The following is a 19,338-nucleotide window of genomic DNA, read 5'->3' as shown; positions in this document are numbered from 1 at the left end:
CATATGTTCAATACATAATTTTTAACAGAATCCCCTTGATTCAATCAAGCATTTTCTGGTTTAATGACTGCTCTATTCTTCACATTTTCAAGTTGATTAATCTTAAAATTCGATACAGATGTGATTTAGTGATATCCCAAATGTGTTTCCTAATATATATCTATATCATTCATAGAGAGAGTTGGTGTGGTGAGCCCACAGGAATCCAGCAATGACATAGAGCCGCCTTTGCGGTCTCCTGGTAAGTCCATTGACTCATTTATATGTCATTGAAGGTGTATTGGTAATCAATATTATGAGCATGATTCTGATGAAGCATAACATTTGAAACAAACATATAATTTTCTCTTCTGATTATATATTAATTTTCTTTTAATATTGAAAGATTAATAATTAAAACTTTATTAGTCTACACATTTGTTATTCAGAAGATGTATAGCATATGTTTGTTTCCATGTTCATTTTTGACAACAGTCATCAAGTGATACACACATGAGAAATCTTAAATGTTCTATGTACTATACTTTTATGATTTTTAAATTAATACAAACAATACATCGAAAATATGAATCATTGAGAATAACAAATCTAAAGTAATTTGTATGCTCCATCAAAATGATGTAAATCATAACTTTGGGTGTGTATATCTTTAATGCAACATTGATGTGTGTCTTTGAACAACAGTAACATATGTTATAATATCTGTTCTTAATGTGTACACAACATGTTATGTTTTACAGAGATTGATTTAACATATGTGACGGAGGAGGAAGAGGCTGCCTTGGAGTCTAATGGTATGTGAAATATATCTATCATGTTTCCAACATGTTGCTTTATTTGAAATCATTTCATTGAAGACATTCAAAGTCTACAGCTTTTGCACTTTAAAAAGGAATATTATTTGTCTGTTCAAATACACTACTGCCCCCTTTCTATATCAGGCAGCATGAATTTTTTTTTTTTTTTAAATGTATAATTCATGCCATCATTATGTCACATGCATATTCCAGGCCAAAACACAATAATAATGTTATAATTGTACAGACAGTAATTGATATTCATCTGAGTGCCAATATGCATACCATATCCTCATTTCATTATTGTTTACAAATTCAAACACACTTCTAAGTATATAGAAAACATAATCAATTTGAAATGCGTTGATTTGATTTCATGATGTATGAGATGTTAATATATATTTATTAAATTTTCAGATGGATCCATCACTTCTGGTCATCTGGTTTCCGCCCCTGCCCAGTCCCCTGACCAGTCACAGACCCCTGCCCATGCCCAGACCCAGACCCCTGCCCACGCCCAGACCACTGCCCATGACCAGACTCCTGCCCATGACCAGACCCCTGCCGGCCCTTCCCATTTATCATTTCCTGCCCCTCCCAAAAAACGCCCCTACAACCCCCTTCGCCGCTCTCCCCGTATTATGGCCCGTACAGCTGCCCAGACCCCAACTCCCCACTCCCCAGCTGTACGGCCTACCCCGGAGCATCAGCTCATCCCTCCCCAAGCCAATCCCATCCCTCCCCGAGCCAATCCCATCCCCCCCCCCTGTCTCAACCTTCATTGTCCTGAGTGTCGGATTGTCCTTCCCAGGCACAGCTGTAAGTATCATTCAAAATCAACATTATAAGATACTTAAAGGTACACTGAAGGAAAATATTTTCTATTGTGATTCAAATAGAGCATGCAATGTTAATCTAATTTATAATTTACTACTCTTATGAATTATTCTTCATTCTCTTGATATGTTTATTGAAACAAAGAAATGCCTATAATTATTTTAAAAAATAAAATAATTGTGGACATCATTTCTTTATTGTTGGATGAATGTATCCATCAACCAGCAGGGACAAACAAAGTTGATAAACAAATATGGCCTGCCCTAAAAACCGACATTCTTGCATTCAAAATCTAGCTATAGAATTAAAACATTTTAAAGAATATGTGTAATTTTTAAATATTTGTAATGTCATGCTCTATCTGAATCAGTCAATTAAATATTTAGGTTCAGTGTCCCTTTAATTGGATATCACTACATATACCAATCACCACTACTTGGATCCAACAATTAATGTACAAATGTTTATACATTATCTCTTGTCTAACCCAGTGGGAATGTAATTTCTTCAGGTTGCTATGTTTACACAGCTTGTCCTCAATGCCAAAATGTTTAAGGATAGGTGTGCCTACCACAGTATAATTAAAATATTTAAATTGCTAATGTAAGTACAATGTAAATCCTTTAACAAGATTTTATACACTCAAGCTGTATAAGTGGATCATCTAAAACCAATTAAAGGGGACAACATGTTTGAGGAAACTGTCCCTTTAATGATTTCGGTCTGTCTGAATAACATAATTCATGTGTAAAGAATAAATTTAAACTAATTGATGTAAAGAATGATTTGTCTTTATGATGACAATGTATCTTTTCTATTTTTTTCGTCTGTTGTGTAATTATCATTAATATTTAATTTATTCTTTATTTTAGGCTGTGACTCAGCATGGCTCATGCTAGAAGGTATAGCAAGAGTAGAGCAGGCCGTGTTGAGGAACGCAGCTGTCCTGAGAGGGATGAACGACACCATGCAGGCCCAGCTCCGGGTTCAGGACTTGACTCTGCGTGAAATTATGCGATTAAGTTCAAGGCCTGAATCTGGAGCTGGACATGCACAGGACGATGAAGAGGATGACCAGTAAGTGGAGGATCTGGAGATGCTCCAAGGTGGCAGATAAGAATCCTCCGTCCACATGTTGATGTTTTTTTTTTATTGTTGCCATTTGGCCTTTTTAAAAGTTTATTGTTGTGCCTGTTGCACTCTTTTACCTTGTCATATGTCTCCAAAGGGGCTATGGTGGCCCTTGGCAACTCTCTTCATGGACTGTGATGCACTGTGTTACCTTGTCATATGTCTCCAATGGGGCTATGGTGGCCCTTGGCAACTCTCTTCATGGACTGTGATGCACTGTGTTACCTTGTCATATGTCTCCAATGGGGCTATGGTGGCCCTTGGTAACTCTCTTCATGGACTGTGATGCACTGTGTTACCTTGTCATATGTCTCCAATGGGGCTATGGTGGCCCTTGGTAACTCTCTTCATGGACTGTGATGCACTCTTTTACCTTGTCATATGTCTCCAATGGGGCTATGGTGGCCCTTGGCAACTCTCTTCATGGACTGTGATGCACTGTGTTACCTTGTCATATGTCTCCAATGGGGCTATGGTGGCCCTTGGCAACTCTCTTCATGGACTGTGATGCACTCTTTTACCTTGTCATATGTCTCCAATGGGGCTATGGTGGCCCTTGGCAACTCTCTTCATGGACTGTGATGCACTGTGTTACCTTGTCATATGTCTCCAATGGGGCTATGGTGGACCTTGGCAACTCTCTTCATGGATTGTGATGCACTGTGTTACCTTGTCATATGTCTCCAATGGGGCTATGGTGGTCCTTGGCAACTCTCTTCATGGACTGTGATGCACTGTGTTACCTTGTCATATGTCTCCAATGGGGCTATGGTGGCCCTTGGCAACTCTCTTCATGGACTGTGATGCACTGTGTTACCTTGTCATATGTCTCCAATAGGGCTATGGTGGCCCTTGGCAACTCTCTTCATGGACTGTGATGCACTGTGTTACCTTGTCATATGTCTCCAATGGGGCTATGGTGGCCCTTGGCAACTCTCTTCATGGACTGTGATGCACTGTGTTACCTTGTCATATGTCTCCAATGGGGCTATGGTGGCCCTTGGCAACTCTCTTCATGGACTGTGATGCACTGTGTTACCTTGTCATATGTCTCCAATGGGGCTATGGTGGCCCTTGGCAACTCTCTTCATGGACTGTGATGCACTGTGTTACCTTGTCATATGTCTCCAATGGGGCTATGGTGGCCCTTGGCAACTCTCTTCATGGACTGTGATGCACTGTGTTACCTTGTCATATGTCTCCAATGGGGCTATGGTGGCCCTTGGCAACTCTCTTCATGGACTGTGATGCACTGTGTTACCTTGTCATATGTCTCCAATGGGGCTATGGTGGCCCTTGGCAACTCTCTTCATGGACTGTGATGCACTGTGTTACCTTGTCATATGTCTCCAATGGGGCTATGGTGGCCCTTGGCAACTCTCTTCATGGACTGTGATGCACTGTGTTACCTTGTCATATGTCTCCAATGGGGCTATGGTGGCCCTTGGCAACTCTCTTCATGGACTGTGATACACTGTGTTACCTTGTCATATGTCTCCAATGGGGCTATGGTGGCCCTTGGCAACTCTCTTCATGGACTGTGATGCACTGTGTTACCTTGTCATATGTCTCCAATGGGGCTATGGTGGCCCTTGGCAACTCTCTTCATGGACTGTGATGCACTCTGTTACCTTGTCATATGGCTCAAATATTCCTTATTTTTACAAGATTATTTCTAAACGTTGTTGATGTTTTCTTACATACTAATAAAAGACATGTAATTGCACGATTCTTTGTCCTCATTCTTCATGTTATTTTTTTAAAGCTCTAGTTTATCTTGTTGATCCTTAAAGGGACCTACCAAAAATATTTTTTTATAAAAAATCATATATGTAATACAATTGTAAATGACTTTAAGATTAACATCTCCAATGTAATCTTATTATTTGTCTTTATATATTTTTCTCTTAGCTTTATCATTGCATGATTATGATTAGCATAGTAATTGTTTTATATATGTATATATAGATTGCTATTTGTGTATATATGTATATTTCAATTTTCACATCCATGTGTGTATTTAGAAACTCTGCATGAATTGATGCACCTTTAACAAATGATCTGATGATTGATACAATGATATAATCCCTGTAAAGTGTTCATTTTATTGAAATAGTATTGTCTATGTGTATCCTCTTTTTAAAAACAAAATAATGTCCCTTTAAGGGATGGTGAGCACAATTGTTAATGAATGTATTTCCATTTCTAAAGCATTTTTGTCCTTTTTACATGAACAAGGACATATAATCTTATTAATAAACAATCTTATTGTAATGTTGACAGCACATGTATTTCATTTTCTATTCTATCTTATTGTAAAAGTGTAACCAAATAAATCTCTGTGTGTAATGCAAATATTTTAGATGATGAATATTTTTGGAAAAATATGTTAACAAAATAATTCTACTCCCATATATGGCTATAGGTAGGCTGACCATATTTAAACTTGAATAAATGACACGTTTAATCAATCCATGTATCATTATTGTTATTCCAAAACAATCAAAACATATCTTAAAACATCAATGGCATATGTATTTCTCATGTGTATCTTTTAAATGTTAAAGATATACACCATAGCTATAGTTCAAGGGACAGTCAAGTCCGAAAAGATGATTCATGATTTGGTGACATTCCTAGATAGCAATCTAGACACATACTAGTTCCTAAAATATAAATACGTTTTTTAGTGATATGCCAAGCTGTCAACTGAGTCCTTGTATTGGCTGCGGTTTTTCAGCTATCTCGGATGCGCCATGTTGCTTAAAACGTCACCTGCCAGGCTGTCCAATGATTCCTTGTATTGACTGACGTTCTTACGTGATCAAGAATGTGCCTTTTATTGGATGGTGTTTTGACGCAATCAAGGATGCGCCTTTTTTTTGGGGCGTTCTTACGTGATCAAGAATGTGCCTTTTATTGGATGGCTTTCTTACGTGATCAAGGAAGCGCCATGTTAAGACGTCACATGCAAAGGTAAAAAAACGTATGATTGGATTACGTAGTCCCGCAATATTTGTTTGTGCACGTTAAACACGTTTGTGACTGCAGCCAATTTTAAAAACCTTGCGAATATGTATTATTTGCATCATGTTACATTGTTGACCCGTAGCTGATAAAGACTACCACATTCTCTTTTGCTGGATGTCTGGTTGAATAAACGAACGAAAGCAAAATGTTTTCATGCATATGATATTTCGAGGCAAGTGCAAATCTCTATAGTCCATGTTGTTTAATATGTTTGTCAACAATATGTTCCTTTTTCATAAAAATGACTGTTGTTTTTAATGTTAAAGATATCTAATTAATAAATATGCGCTATTGTGTTAGAATAAAGTAATCAATATGCATTTAGCTTTATCATATGCTAAATATATGATGCCGACTTCTTCTAAATGTAATTTCGTTGTATATTTTATTAAAGGTTCATTAGACACTCACATTATAAATCAAAACTTTTTATTTTGTCTCTAGTTAGATAGTCCATTGTTTAACAAATACACGTTTCATTTTGCTTCTGTTCAAAGAAAATGTAATTAATTTTCAGACTCCTGGCCCAGCCTCTGAGTTTCATGTGAGTACCATCTCCAGCTTTCTCCTGTTTGTGTAAAGGGTGTTTTCATATGTTAATGATGGGGTATTGTCTTGTTTTACGGTTGTAATGGGGGTTCATCTATATTTTCAATAGAGCTAACCCGATTTTCTTTGAAAGTGTTTGAAGCTTTGTAATATTGATATCAGTATATGTTAATCTTGTTGTTTGTAGTAGTGTCTATTACATACAGTTCTGTTAAAAATATAGTATACTGTCCCTTTAATGCAAATGTTGATTTTTGTATCATGTATGAGTTCCACATTGTTTAATCTTCAAATATATTATTGTTAGCATATTTTCACCCCCCACTCCTAAAAGGACTTTAAACCATATTCATTGTTCAAACAAATGTCTTTCTCTAAAAAAATTAACACAATAATGTCTCTTTAAGAAAATATACTTTATTTAACACGTCAATATAAATCTGATTTCAATATTTAATTTTTTACCAAGTACATGTAGATATACCAACAAGCTTCAAATATGTGTTAGCATATGTAATTTTGTTAAAGGGACAGTTTAGAAAACAAATAATGTTTTGCATTATTCTAAAAGTCAATTTTGTAATATCAATGATATCAAAGGTTTCTCACCAATTAATCATTTGTCTTTGTTTATTTAAATTTGCTAGCTAAACCTATGAGGTTCGTGTGCTCATTTCTTCGAGCTTGAAGAGTGCATGTAATCATTATACAATTTGACCACTAGAGGGCATTTGGATAGCATTTGTATATGTAAAACCTTGTGCTCATACAGCATATTATTTACCATGTATTGATCATTGATATCTAAAAGGTTGTTATGTCAGAACAACAAATAAGTGGTCATTTTTCCTAGTCATAGATACAAGGTTAAGCACATAAGTCACACGTATTTCTCCATGTTTTGTTGTTTCCAACTTGATAATGCGTAATACAGTGTTTTCTTTGTAATCAATAATTTTCTGACTGTCCCTTTAAGCTGTGTTATTGGCATTCAAACAGTAATATGCCATCATGGATAATTGTAATGGTAATTTTGTTTGCGATTCGGGAAACAGTTTGGACATCACATCACAGAAACCAATCAATATCATGAACAAGGATAGGTATGTGATGATGTGGTTTTCACACACTTATAACCCACACTCTGCAAACAATCTTCCTCCATGGACCCGGTCCCATAGAAGTAGATTATATACAGAGTGTGGTCCACAAGTGTATGAAAACCACATCATCACATACCTATCCATTACACATTAAATAAAAAAAACATTAAAGATGAAAATAAATACTTACTTCCTCTTCCTTCCCCTCTTCCCACGGGGCTGAGGCTCTGGGAGGGGCAACTGCCGACTCCGAAGAGTTCTCCTTGGAGATGTTGTGGGAAGAGTGGAAGGAAGAGTACTGGGACGACCAAGGTGAGGAGGAGAAGATGGCTGAGGAGGAGAAGATGGCTGAGGAGGAGAAGATGGCTGAGGAGGAGAAGCTGGCTGAAGAGGAGGAGATGGCTGAAGAGGATGAGATGGCTGAAGAGGAGTAGATGGGCCGGCAGGAGTAGATGGGCCGGCAGGAGTAGATGGGCCGGCAGGAGGAGATGGCCCAGCAGCAGGAGGCCCAGCAGCAAGAGGCCCAGCAGCAGGAGGCCCAGCAGCAGGAGGCGGACCAGGAGGGTAGACCAGCATGTGCCTCCCGGAAAAAATTGAACATCTCTTGGTGCAGATTAAAGATTCTGTTTTGGCCTTGTTCGATTCTATTGAGTATGTTTATTATTTGGTTTTGTCCTTCAATTATTTGATTTTGTCCATCAAGAATTCGAGTGCAGCCTTCGATATTTTGTATCCGGGAGTTACGCATCTGGTCTATGTAGTCCAGTAGAACCTGCACCTCCGCTATTTCCTCTTGTTGTGCTTGGCGGGGTACCCGTGCACGGCGGGGTGCCCGTGCACGGCGGTGTGCGGGTCCTTGAGGGTCCTCTGGTTCCGCGGGCTCCTCCTCTGCTTCCGGGGCCTCTTCATCAGCTTCCGTGCGCTCTTCGTCACGGGGGGCCTCTTCCCTCCGAAGTGGAAATTCCTCCCCACCACTCTCATCCCGGGGAGATAGATGAGGCTGTGTTTCTTGTGCTGCCTCCTCCCCAGACTCTATATTAAAAAAAAAAAAAAAAAAATGTATATATTTGCAAATCAAGCTTTAAATGACTTAGCTTACGATACAATTACAAATGCAGAATCATTAATCCACTTTGAAATCTAACAAACAATCAATACGATTTCCGCTTTTTCAAAACCGTGTTTGTGATATCTCTGGTCAATCTGAATGTTTTTGCGTTTGTTTTCAGTCTGTTTAAATGCACACCTAACCTATAGCCTAGATACTGATGTAACCGCAAAGTAATTGAATGCGTGTAAACAACGTTATAGCATTAATATGATCCTTAAAGGGACATGAAACCCAATGTTTTATCTTTCATGATTTAGAAGCATACATTTATTATCAACTTTCTAATGTACTTTTCTTATCTAATTAGCTTCATTCTCTGGATATTCTTTGCTGAAAAGCATATCTAAATATGCTTATAAGATGCTGATTGTTAGCTGAATATAGCTGCCTCCTGTGATTGTTTCACCGTGTGCATGGTTATTTCTTCATTAAAATATATCTCAAGAATGATTCAAATTAGGTAATATAAGTACATTTGAATGTTTTGTCAAATTGTATTCGCTACCTCAATCATGAAAGTAAAGGTTTGCGTATAGTGTCCCTTGAAATACATTCGTATGTGAATTTATTGTTCAATGAGCTTACCGTCAGATGAGAGTGGCAGGTTCCCGGTATCAATTCCTCCGATACCGACTATTTCCACCTCGGAGATGCTGGGCCGCAACATTTCCTCCCATCGGCAGTACTCTATTTCCAGGGCAGGTCCGCCAACGGTTCCTGCGGCATGTCGGGCCTCCAGGCTTAACTTTTTCTTGAGATCCATCTTACAGTCCCGGTAGCGATGTTTTATCGAATCAAGATCTCTGTTCCGGCCACCCACTGCATTGACTGCATTTCTTATCTCATTCCAGAGCCTCCTCTTGTCAGTCGGGGTAGTCTTCTGGTGCTGCAGCCTCCTATACCTGGCCATATAGGCCTCTATGAGGGCCTCCTTCTCCTCCATCGAAAACCTCGCCTCCCTAGTCGCCTTGGCCTTCCCCTGTGACGATGCCCTCTGTTTCCCGGACTGTGAAGCCCTACTCTGTCCGCCACTGGGCCCAGCCACTTGTTCATCTTGAACCAAGTGGCTGGGTCCACCCACCGCTTCCACCCCCGCTTCTTGCCCCCCTTCCTGCCCCCTTCCTGCCCTGTTCCTCTCCCCCTCCCTCTCCTCCCCTCTCTACCTCTCCCCTGCCTGGCCTCCATCTGTTCCCTAAACTAAACCCCAAATAATCAAACAAAAAGTGAGTGTGATGAAATGAAAGGGGGTCAAAATAAAGAACTAAAAAGACAAAAAAAGTGCTGAAAGTGTGAGAGGGATGTAAAAAAACAAAGAGGGTAAGGAGTATTTAAATAAACCAAAAGAAGAAGAAGACTAAAAGGAGGATATGTAAACTAAATGTAACTAGGGGATGGGTATGGGATGGGTATGGGGTATGGGATAAGAGTAAATGGGATGAAAGGGAATGGGACTACAGGGAATGGGGTATGGAGTGTAGTTTGAGGGGGTAGGGGGTATGGAGTGTATGTAGTGTTATTGATAAGTGTATGTATGTATTGAATGTGTTTGCGTGTAAATGTGTTACGTGTACAGAAAAATCACTCGCTCGCTAACTCACACTACTACTAATTCTCACTAACACACTACTACTAATTCTCACTAACAAACACTCCCACTAACTCTCACTAACTACCACTAACTGACGCTCCCACTAACAACTCTCACTAACAACTCCCACTCCCACTAACTCACTCACGCTCCCACTAACAGACTCTCTCCCACTCCCACTAACTCCCACACGATAACACTAACAACTGACTCTCTCACGCTAACACTAACTCACTCACAATAATGCACCAACTCTCTAATCTTAAACCTCCAATCTCCAAAGACCCACCAGCAACACAGTCAAAGAAGCCCTGCTTGTGTGGTGCTTATATACCCTGTGTAAATGTTTAATGATGTACCAATTTCCGTTGTAAATTGTGTTCAGGTGTGCTTTATTAGCAATTAATATTAGTGCAATGTGTATTAGTTGTGTGAATTTGCGCATGCTCATTTTGAGTTAGTATTTGTGGAATGTGTAGAATGCGATGATGTCATAGTGGTCGTTTTCTCTAACATTGTCCAATAGTATTCTTTTTAAATGTGAATTTGCGATGGTGTGTTATTAGTGAAGTGTTGTATATGTATGTTTGTCCTAATATATAGTGATATTGAATGCGATTATTTTTCTAGTGTATGTATATATTTTTTATTCCTTGTTGTGATTTTGCGAATTTTCGCATCTTAAAGTATATGCGTATTCCCTGTATTAAATTTTATTAAAAATCCCCCCGCTTGTGAATGTGTAATGCTTGTGTGCTTTGTTGATTGATTGTTGTTGTGACATTTGCGGCGTGTTATTGTTGTGCATGATGTGGTATGTGTCCTATGACCGAGCTGTGCGTATTCTCGCGAGATCGAGTGTTAGGTGAAAAAAGCTATTTTTTTGCTTTCCCATTGATCTCTATGGGAGACTGTTTACGCGGGCAGTATTACGCGTGTGACATACACGCGTTAGGAGCATCGTTAGATGGTCTGTTTTGAACTCTAAATACCGGAGTCAAACAATGACGTGCGTTAGACATAAAACACGCGTGGCGTTAGCAACCCATCTACCGCCGAACTCCAAATCTAGCCGTATGACTCTTAGGGAAGTCTCCCTAAGCGTGATGTGGGAATGCAGACGGGGACCTGTTGCTCGGTGTGCCTAGAGGGATATGGCTGCACCTCACTGATGAGACCCACAAGAGGCTGAAACGTACATCTTGAGTTTTGATCTTTCTCTCGTTCAGAGAGGGATTGCCTGGTATTTCTGGACTGGACTGCACTGTTAAGTCAGGATCAGACTGATATACTACAGGAAACTTCTTCTCTGTGAAAGGCACATGTTGAGCAAAAGAGGCTGCTTCTTGGGTGGTAACTAGCCATAGAACAAGCTATTATTCTATTGTTCTTTCCCAGGTTAAGGGCTTCTCTCTTTTTATTTATGCAAATTATGACTCTTAGGGAAATCTCCCTAAGGGTGATGTGGGAAGCCAGATGTGCACCCCTTGCTCAGTGTGTGTAGAAGGATATGGCTGCACCTCACTGACAAGGCCCACACTAGGCCGAAACTTACATCTGGGATTTTGCAGTTTCTCTTGTTCAGAGATGGATTGCCTGGTATTTCGGAGCTGGGCTGGATTGTACTGTTAAGTCAGGATCAGACTGATATGCTACAGGAAAGTTCTTCTCTGTAAAAGGCACATGTTGAGCAAAAGGAGGCTGCTTCTTGGGTGGTAACTAGCCATAGAAGAAGCTATTATGCTATTATTCGTTCCCAGGTTGAGCGCTTCCCTCTTTTTATTTATGCAAATTATGACTCTTAGGGAAGTCTCCCTAAGCGTGATGCGGGAATCCAGACATGCACCTGTTGCTCAGTGTGCCTAGAGGTATATGGCTGCACCTCACTGACGAGGTCCACACTAGGCCGAAACATACGTCTGGGGTTTTGCCGTTTCTCTTGTTCAGAGAGGGATTGCCTGGTATTTTGGGGCTGGACTGTACTGTTAAGTTAGGATCAGACTGATATGCTACAGGAAAGTTATTCTCTGTGAAAGGCACATTTTGAGCAAAAGGAGGCTGTTTCTTGGGTGGTAACTAGCCATAGAACAAGCTACAGTATTATTCTATTGTTCGTTCCCAGGTTGAGCGCTTCTCTTTTTTTATTTATGCAAATAGAAAATCAATAAGCAGCTGTTACTAATGACCATCCTCATATACTAGAGAACTAATGACTGAGCTCTCAGTTAAAACGCCCGACTCAATCCCACTAAACTTATGGCAAAACTAGAGAACAGGAGACAGCAAGATCAAAGGATTAAACATTTCTTTAAAACTTTCAAACCATACATAGGACATGGTCTAGCACACAGGAATCGATTAAAACAAGTAATAGTACAAGTATGATCTACAGCTAGAAAAACGATGTGAGGATTCAGCGTTCTCAGTTGATCTTGGATCAAATCAGTTTCATCACTTTTAGAAGTCACGTCTCTCATGCTATGTCCGGAAAAAAAAAGGGAGCTGCCTTACTTAAATACCATTGTTGCAGATTAAAATATTTCTTGTGCTCTTTAATGTTAACAAAGAAATTGTATTTTCCTGTACAGGGACATACCTTTTCTCTCTTTAGCTGTAACTAGTCAGTAACATATTAAACTAACGCAGTTTCAATATTTCTTGCCTGCTTTTCCTTTAACTGCCCCCCCCCCATATGCCTTCAGTCTGGAGTGCATACAAGATTGGTCATAGGAAAAGAGATATACTGATAATTAAAAACCTATTTGTTAACAAAACACAAAATGTTTTTTAAACATGTTCTCCATACAAAATGTATTGTATATTATCCAGCACAACCTGCACTTCCTTATTTTGGTCATCAGATGGCGGTCTTCGCTTTTTAACTCATGTTTTAGCTTTGCTTTCAAGCTCGCACTACAGAATTATTTTCTATATAAGCTCCACAACGTTAATCATGTGTATAGATATTGGTGTGCATGCATCAGCTTCATGTCTTTCCCTGCAATGGTTCACTAAAGCTTCCCTGTAGTAGCTGAGTTTAATTCTGGCAGTGACAGGAGAAGGGAACCATTCAGGCAAACGGCTGACAAACATTGGCACAACTCTCATTTAATTTCTCACAAAAAGTGTTATTCTTTAACATAATATGGAAGGGAATATCCCACATCTGGCACTTGTATCTGTGAAACAGAACCATAGTAAATGAATTAGGAAAAAAACAGGCAACCCCATTCTACTACCTGACAATATATGTAGAGCTTTGCCCACTTTGAGTTTTAGCTCCTGAGCTGGATTGTGTGGGGTTGCCAAGCAAAATGAGCTGTTTCATTTAAACAACAGCATTCAAAACGAGACTAAATGTGAAGTATTAACTTGACATTTTAAACCTCCCTTTTTAAATGATAGCATTGTAAGAATACAGCCTTTTAGAGACCGGTTTGGTTTATGTAATTAAAGCTCTGTTCAATATTATAATAATAATATATATTTTTTTAATACATGTTCTTATTTTCTTTCATTTCCTAGATTTGCCCATTCAAATGTTTATAGGATTTCCACCCAGTCAGTATTTTAAGGTTCAGGACAATGTAGATAATTAATAACGATTATTTATTACAAGGGCCTGTTACAGTAAAATATCACCTATGTATTTATCATTTGAAGTAATAATTTAATTAAATGTCATTTAGTTTTGCAGCTAATTATATATGCTAACTAGCACATCCTCTCAACAAGTGACAACCCAAGTTGACAATGACCCTGTTTCCATTGTTGTGGTTAATTCTTGTTAACCATGCCAATAGGCTTTTAAATGGCTGGTAAAAAAAAAATACACCTTTTAGTATATGCTATGTGTAAAGATACAGAATTCCCTTTAAATATATTAGTGAAAAATATGAAATTATATGAATAAGTGTTTCCCTATAATATTTAATATATATAAGGTATTAATAGAATGTATATTTTAAATATGAAAATTCATAAATACAGACATCCAAAGTCTCCCTGAAGTTCAGGGAGTCTCCCTGTGTGTAATAACGGCTCCCCGATGCCAGCAAATGGAGTGCAATCTCCCTGAAACTCCAAGTACCATGATCCAATGTGGCCCAAATCCGGAAAAGAGTTTCTTTAAGGAATGCCTTTAGTTGCTGGGACATTATAGAACCCTTAAAGCATCAGTAACCAAAAAGCCCCCACTGATTCTAATAAAATAAAACACAAATACTACCTTATTTACTGCACGTAATGAAACTTCATATTCTAAAATATTTAAGCATTCAACAAGCGTACGATCACTGGAAAAGCTATTTTTTTTTAATGTGACTTTAGTGGGAAGCTACTTTAATACTTTAATGATAAGTCTCTATCTTATTTAGGGTTTCAAAGTGTCCATTATATAACTGGGAGGAGGGGTGGCGGCGCAGTAGCGGGTGAACCCACCTTCCTGAAATGAGTTTTTTCAGGTTGGGATGTCTGTAAATATGTATATGATATTGCATACAACTGTGAAACACAAAAATATTAAGCAACAGATTATTATTTTTTTTATATATATAGAAATGCTATTCAGGTCCTGAATGACATTTGTACTGTGTGTTTAACTCCCCCTTCCTCTGATTCAGTCAGCAGCATTGGTCTCATAAATCAGAAGTGCAACTAGTGCTGCCTTTGTGAGGTTTAAACACACAGTAGTGTAGGTGCGATAGTCTTAAGGCTGGGACACACTGCAAGCGGAGCGGTGCGCAGCGTGTAGATGCAGCTGTGCGCGCTCAGTGTGTCCTGCCTTTTCATCTCTGAGCACTCTGCTGCGTCAGGTCGCGTAGCTGAGCACTCAGAGATGAAATAATTGAACTTCAGAAGCGATGCGACGCAGTGCAAAGCAGCTGCATCGCCTCGCGTCGCATCGCTTGCAGTGTGTCACAGCCTTTAAAATCACATGCTCTAATGAATTAGAGCATGTGATTGTATGACTATTAGGACCCTTTAACCCTCGCAGAGCACAACTGGCCTTGAGTATAAACTGATGCTGATCCAAGCCGAAAATAGTGTAATGATACTACATACAGCCATATTTGGCAATTGTTTTAAAGGGACAGTAAACTTTCATGATTCAGAGAGGGCATGCAATTTTAAACAGCTTTCCAATTAATTTGTATCACCATATTTGCTTTGTTCTCTTGGTATTCTTTGTTGAAGGCAAAACCTAGGTGGCTCATGTGATAATTTGTAAGCCTTTGAGGGCCGCCTCTTATCTCAGTGCATTTATTAGCTCTTCACAGCTAGACAGTGCTAGCTCATGTGTGCCATATATATAACATTGTGCTCACTCCTATGGAATTGTAAATGAACCAGCACTAATTGGCTGAAATGCAAGTTTATAAAAAGCACTGAGATAAGGGGGAAGTCTGCAGAGGCTTAGATACAAAGTAATCACTTAGGTAAAACATGCATATAACTGTGTTAGTTATGCAAAATTGGGGAATGGGTAATAAAGTGATTATCTATCTTTTTAATCAATACAAACTTCAAGTAGACTGTCCCTTTAATAATGTCTAATCAAAATTAAACTTCATGATTCAGGTAGGGCATACAATTTTAAACAACTTTTCAATTTAATGTTATCATCAAATTTGCTTTGTATTCTTTGTGGAAAGCTAAACCTAGGTAGGCTCAAACAAATTTCTAAACTGATAAGAACCGCCTCTTATCCCAGTGCACTTTGACAGGTTTTTTATTGTGCTCAATCCCATGGAGTTATTTAAGAGTCAGCCCTGATTGGCTAAAATGCATGTCTGTCAAAAGCACTGAGATAAGGGGGCAGTCTGCAGAGGCTTAGATACAAGGTAATCACAGAGGTAAAAGGTGTATTAATATAACCTTGTTGGTTATGCAAAACTGGGGAATGGGTAAAAAAGGGATTATCTATGTTTTCAAACACGAACAATTCCGGAATAGACTGTCCCTTTAATGAAATTCCGCATGTCTAGTATTCTAGACACAAGCACACTTCTGCGTTTTCCTACCTGCTTTTAAACAAAGGATGCAAAGAGAATGACGTATGTGTGATAAGTCAATTTGAAGTGTTTTAAAAACATGTGTTCTATCTGAATCATAAAAGTTTAAAAAGGCAGTCTAGTACAAATTAAAATTTCATGACAAATAGGGCACGCAATTTTAAACCATTTTAAACCATTTTAAACAATTTTAAAGGGACAGTATACTCTGAAATTTAACCGTCAAAATTACATGTGCAACATGTATTAAACATAAGTTTCATTCATCAAAGTGTAAAACAAAAGAATGTATCCTATATATTTTATCGTCAATCTTTTACCCCTTGTGTATTCACTGTCCACCTCCATGACCGCAGCTTTTTTTTCATATAGTTCAAGAATTAGCAATTAACCTATAGTGGTGATATCTGTCGCGCTATGTACCTGCTATGCGAACGCGCGCACAATGACATAATCTGCTTCTAGTTTCCTCTATTCCTATGCACATGCCCAAAATCATAAGTTCACTGCAAGCGATCGATGCTTCCAAGCGTGAGCGAGCTTCAGTGGGAGGAATAATGGGCATCACATTATTTGCATGTTGGAAGTACAGAGTCAGTCTATACCGCCCACATTTGAGATGCCGTGGAGGGGTTGGAGAACGGACGTCGAGTAACGGTTAGGCTGCAATAATTATTAGTTCATAAAACATGTTAGATTTTTTTTTTTCCAAAATGAACAATGTGGTTCTAATGTAAGGATATAGAGGAGGTTAGCGTTAGCTTTTACAACGTCTGAATTTACTGACCCTTTAAACAACTTTCCAATTTACTTTTGGTATTCTTTGTTGAAAGCCCTTGAATTCCACCTCTTATCGTAGTGCATTTTGTTTATAGTTAGACAGTGGTAGTTAATTTGTGTTATATAGATAACATGGTGCTCACCCGTGGAGTTGCTTATGAGTCAGCACTGATTGACTAAAATGTAAGTCTGTCAAAAGCACTGAAATAAGGGGTAAGACTGCAGAGACCTAGATACAAGGTAATAACAGAGGTAAAATGTATATCAACATAACTGTGTTGGTTATGAAAAACTGGGGAATGGGTAATAAAGGGATTATCTTTTTAAACAAACAATATTCTTGGTCAGACTGACCCTTCAATTTTGATTTTCCTGTCCCTTTAAAATATGACATTAGCCTATCTTAAAGTGAAGGTCAAGTCTGGGGTTGTGGTTATCAGTTTTCAATATGTTAGCTAAAATCAGTATGAGGTTCATTCATCAATTATAGATAAATACAATCAAAAGTTTTATTTTTTACGATTTGAATCAGCTCCGTTTCAGCTGTATAATCCGCCCGTCACAGTGCCTTTATTGATTGACATTTTTTCGCTCTAATCTTTTGTTTACCCCCGTGGCGTCCAGCCCCTTTTCTGCATGCACATTTGAAACAACACACGGGTGCACGAGCCCTCCGCTTGAAAGAAAGAATGCGACGTCATAACAACAGAATAAGGAAGTGTTGTATGGGCGGAGTTAATTGCGATAACAGAGGTACATTATAAAAACATTTTATTTGCAAAGGATGCGTTATTTACAGATATAAAGTGAGCGACTAAAGTGTTTTTAACATAAGCTTCAAAATGATGTATTGAGAATCACAAAAATTGACCTTCACTTTAAATACTAGGTTTGCAATTATTCAGGAAGCCAGCAGATGGCAATGTAAGATCCTTAATTTGTTAGAAAGGTTATGGATGCATGGAACTCTTGTCTATTTTTTTTCTCTAATTGTGCCAAAATATATTCATAGACCCGTCCCAGACAAATATCCTGCCTGCTATATGTGTTTTTATCACTTAGAAATTAAGTTACTATATGTTTACTAACATGCACTCACCCACCAGTTGATTATTTCCCCTGTGCTCTGGTTAAAGGGACAGTATACTATAAAATTGTTTTTCCCTTAATGTGTTTCCAATTACTTTTTTTACCAGCTGCAGAGTATAAAATGTATACAATTTGCTGTTAAAGCTTATTTGTGTATATGAATTAGCTACTTTTGTGTTTTGAAGCCACGACCTAACAAAATTGGTTGAGCTTGTAGGTATAATCAGATCTCATTACTTTATCACATTGTGTACATATACAGTACCTGCTTCTTTATCTTATATCTGTCCATAAACCAATTACCAATACTTGGACAGAACAATGGAAAATAAAAATTGTATTACCATATCTCTTATATAACCCACTGTGAGTGTAATTTCTTCTACTGGCTGTGTTAACACAGCTTGACCTGGAGGCCAAAAACTTTCAGGATGGGTGGGGATACCACAGGATAAATAAACTATTTCGAATGCCAATATAAGGGTAATGGAAATACTTGTAAACAATTTAATACACGCTTGCAGGTAAAGTGGATCATTGTGAACACATTAAAGGGGAGAACATTTTTGAGTAAACTGTCCCTTTAAGCTATAATGAAAACCTGTCCTGTTGGGGGTATATGAGGACGGTTGTTAAAGGGACAGTATACACCAGAATTTTTATTGTTTAAAAAGATAGATAATCCCTTTATTACCCATTCCCCAGTTTTGCATAACCAACACTGTTATATTAATACACTTTTTAACTATGTGTTTACCTTGTATCTACGCCTCTGCAGACTGCCCCCTTATCTCAGTGCTTTTGACAGACATGCAGTTTAGTCAATCAGTGCAGACTCCTAAATAATTCCACGGGAGTGAGCACAATGTTATCTATATGACACACATGAGCTAGTACTGTCATACTGTAATTTTTTTTTAAAATGCTCTGAGCTAAGGGGCGGTTTTCAACGGTTTAGAAATCAGTTTGAGCTCAGCTACGTTTAGCTTTTCAAAAATACCACCAAGGGAACAAAGTAAATTTAAAGTGAAGGTAAACTCACCCTAATTTCGATCCAGTATAGCATTCTTTTTTTAAAATAAGTAGTAGTAATTCAAAGAGCGAACCCGTTTGATTTTGCGCATGCACAGTAGAAAATATTGCCCGGCGATTATGCGCATTGAAAAGCAGCATCATCGATTTGCGCATGCGCATTGCAATCTGAGATTGTGAACGCGCTTTTGTGACATGTAGAGAGCGGGTGGGACCGCTGAAGACGTCACACAACGAAGAAGGAGGAAGTAGGGATGGGGAGGAGTCGGGATCCAAA

This window comes from Bombina bombina, chromosome 1 (assembly GCF_027579735.1).
Source record: "Bombina bombina isolate aBomBom1 chromosome 1, aBomBom1.pri, whole genome shotgun sequence".
Taxonomy (NCBI): domain Eukaryota; kingdom Metazoa; phylum Chordata; class Amphibia; order Anura; family Bombinatoridae; genus Bombina; species Bombina bombina.
This window is presented reverse-complemented; position numbering follows the sequence as displayed.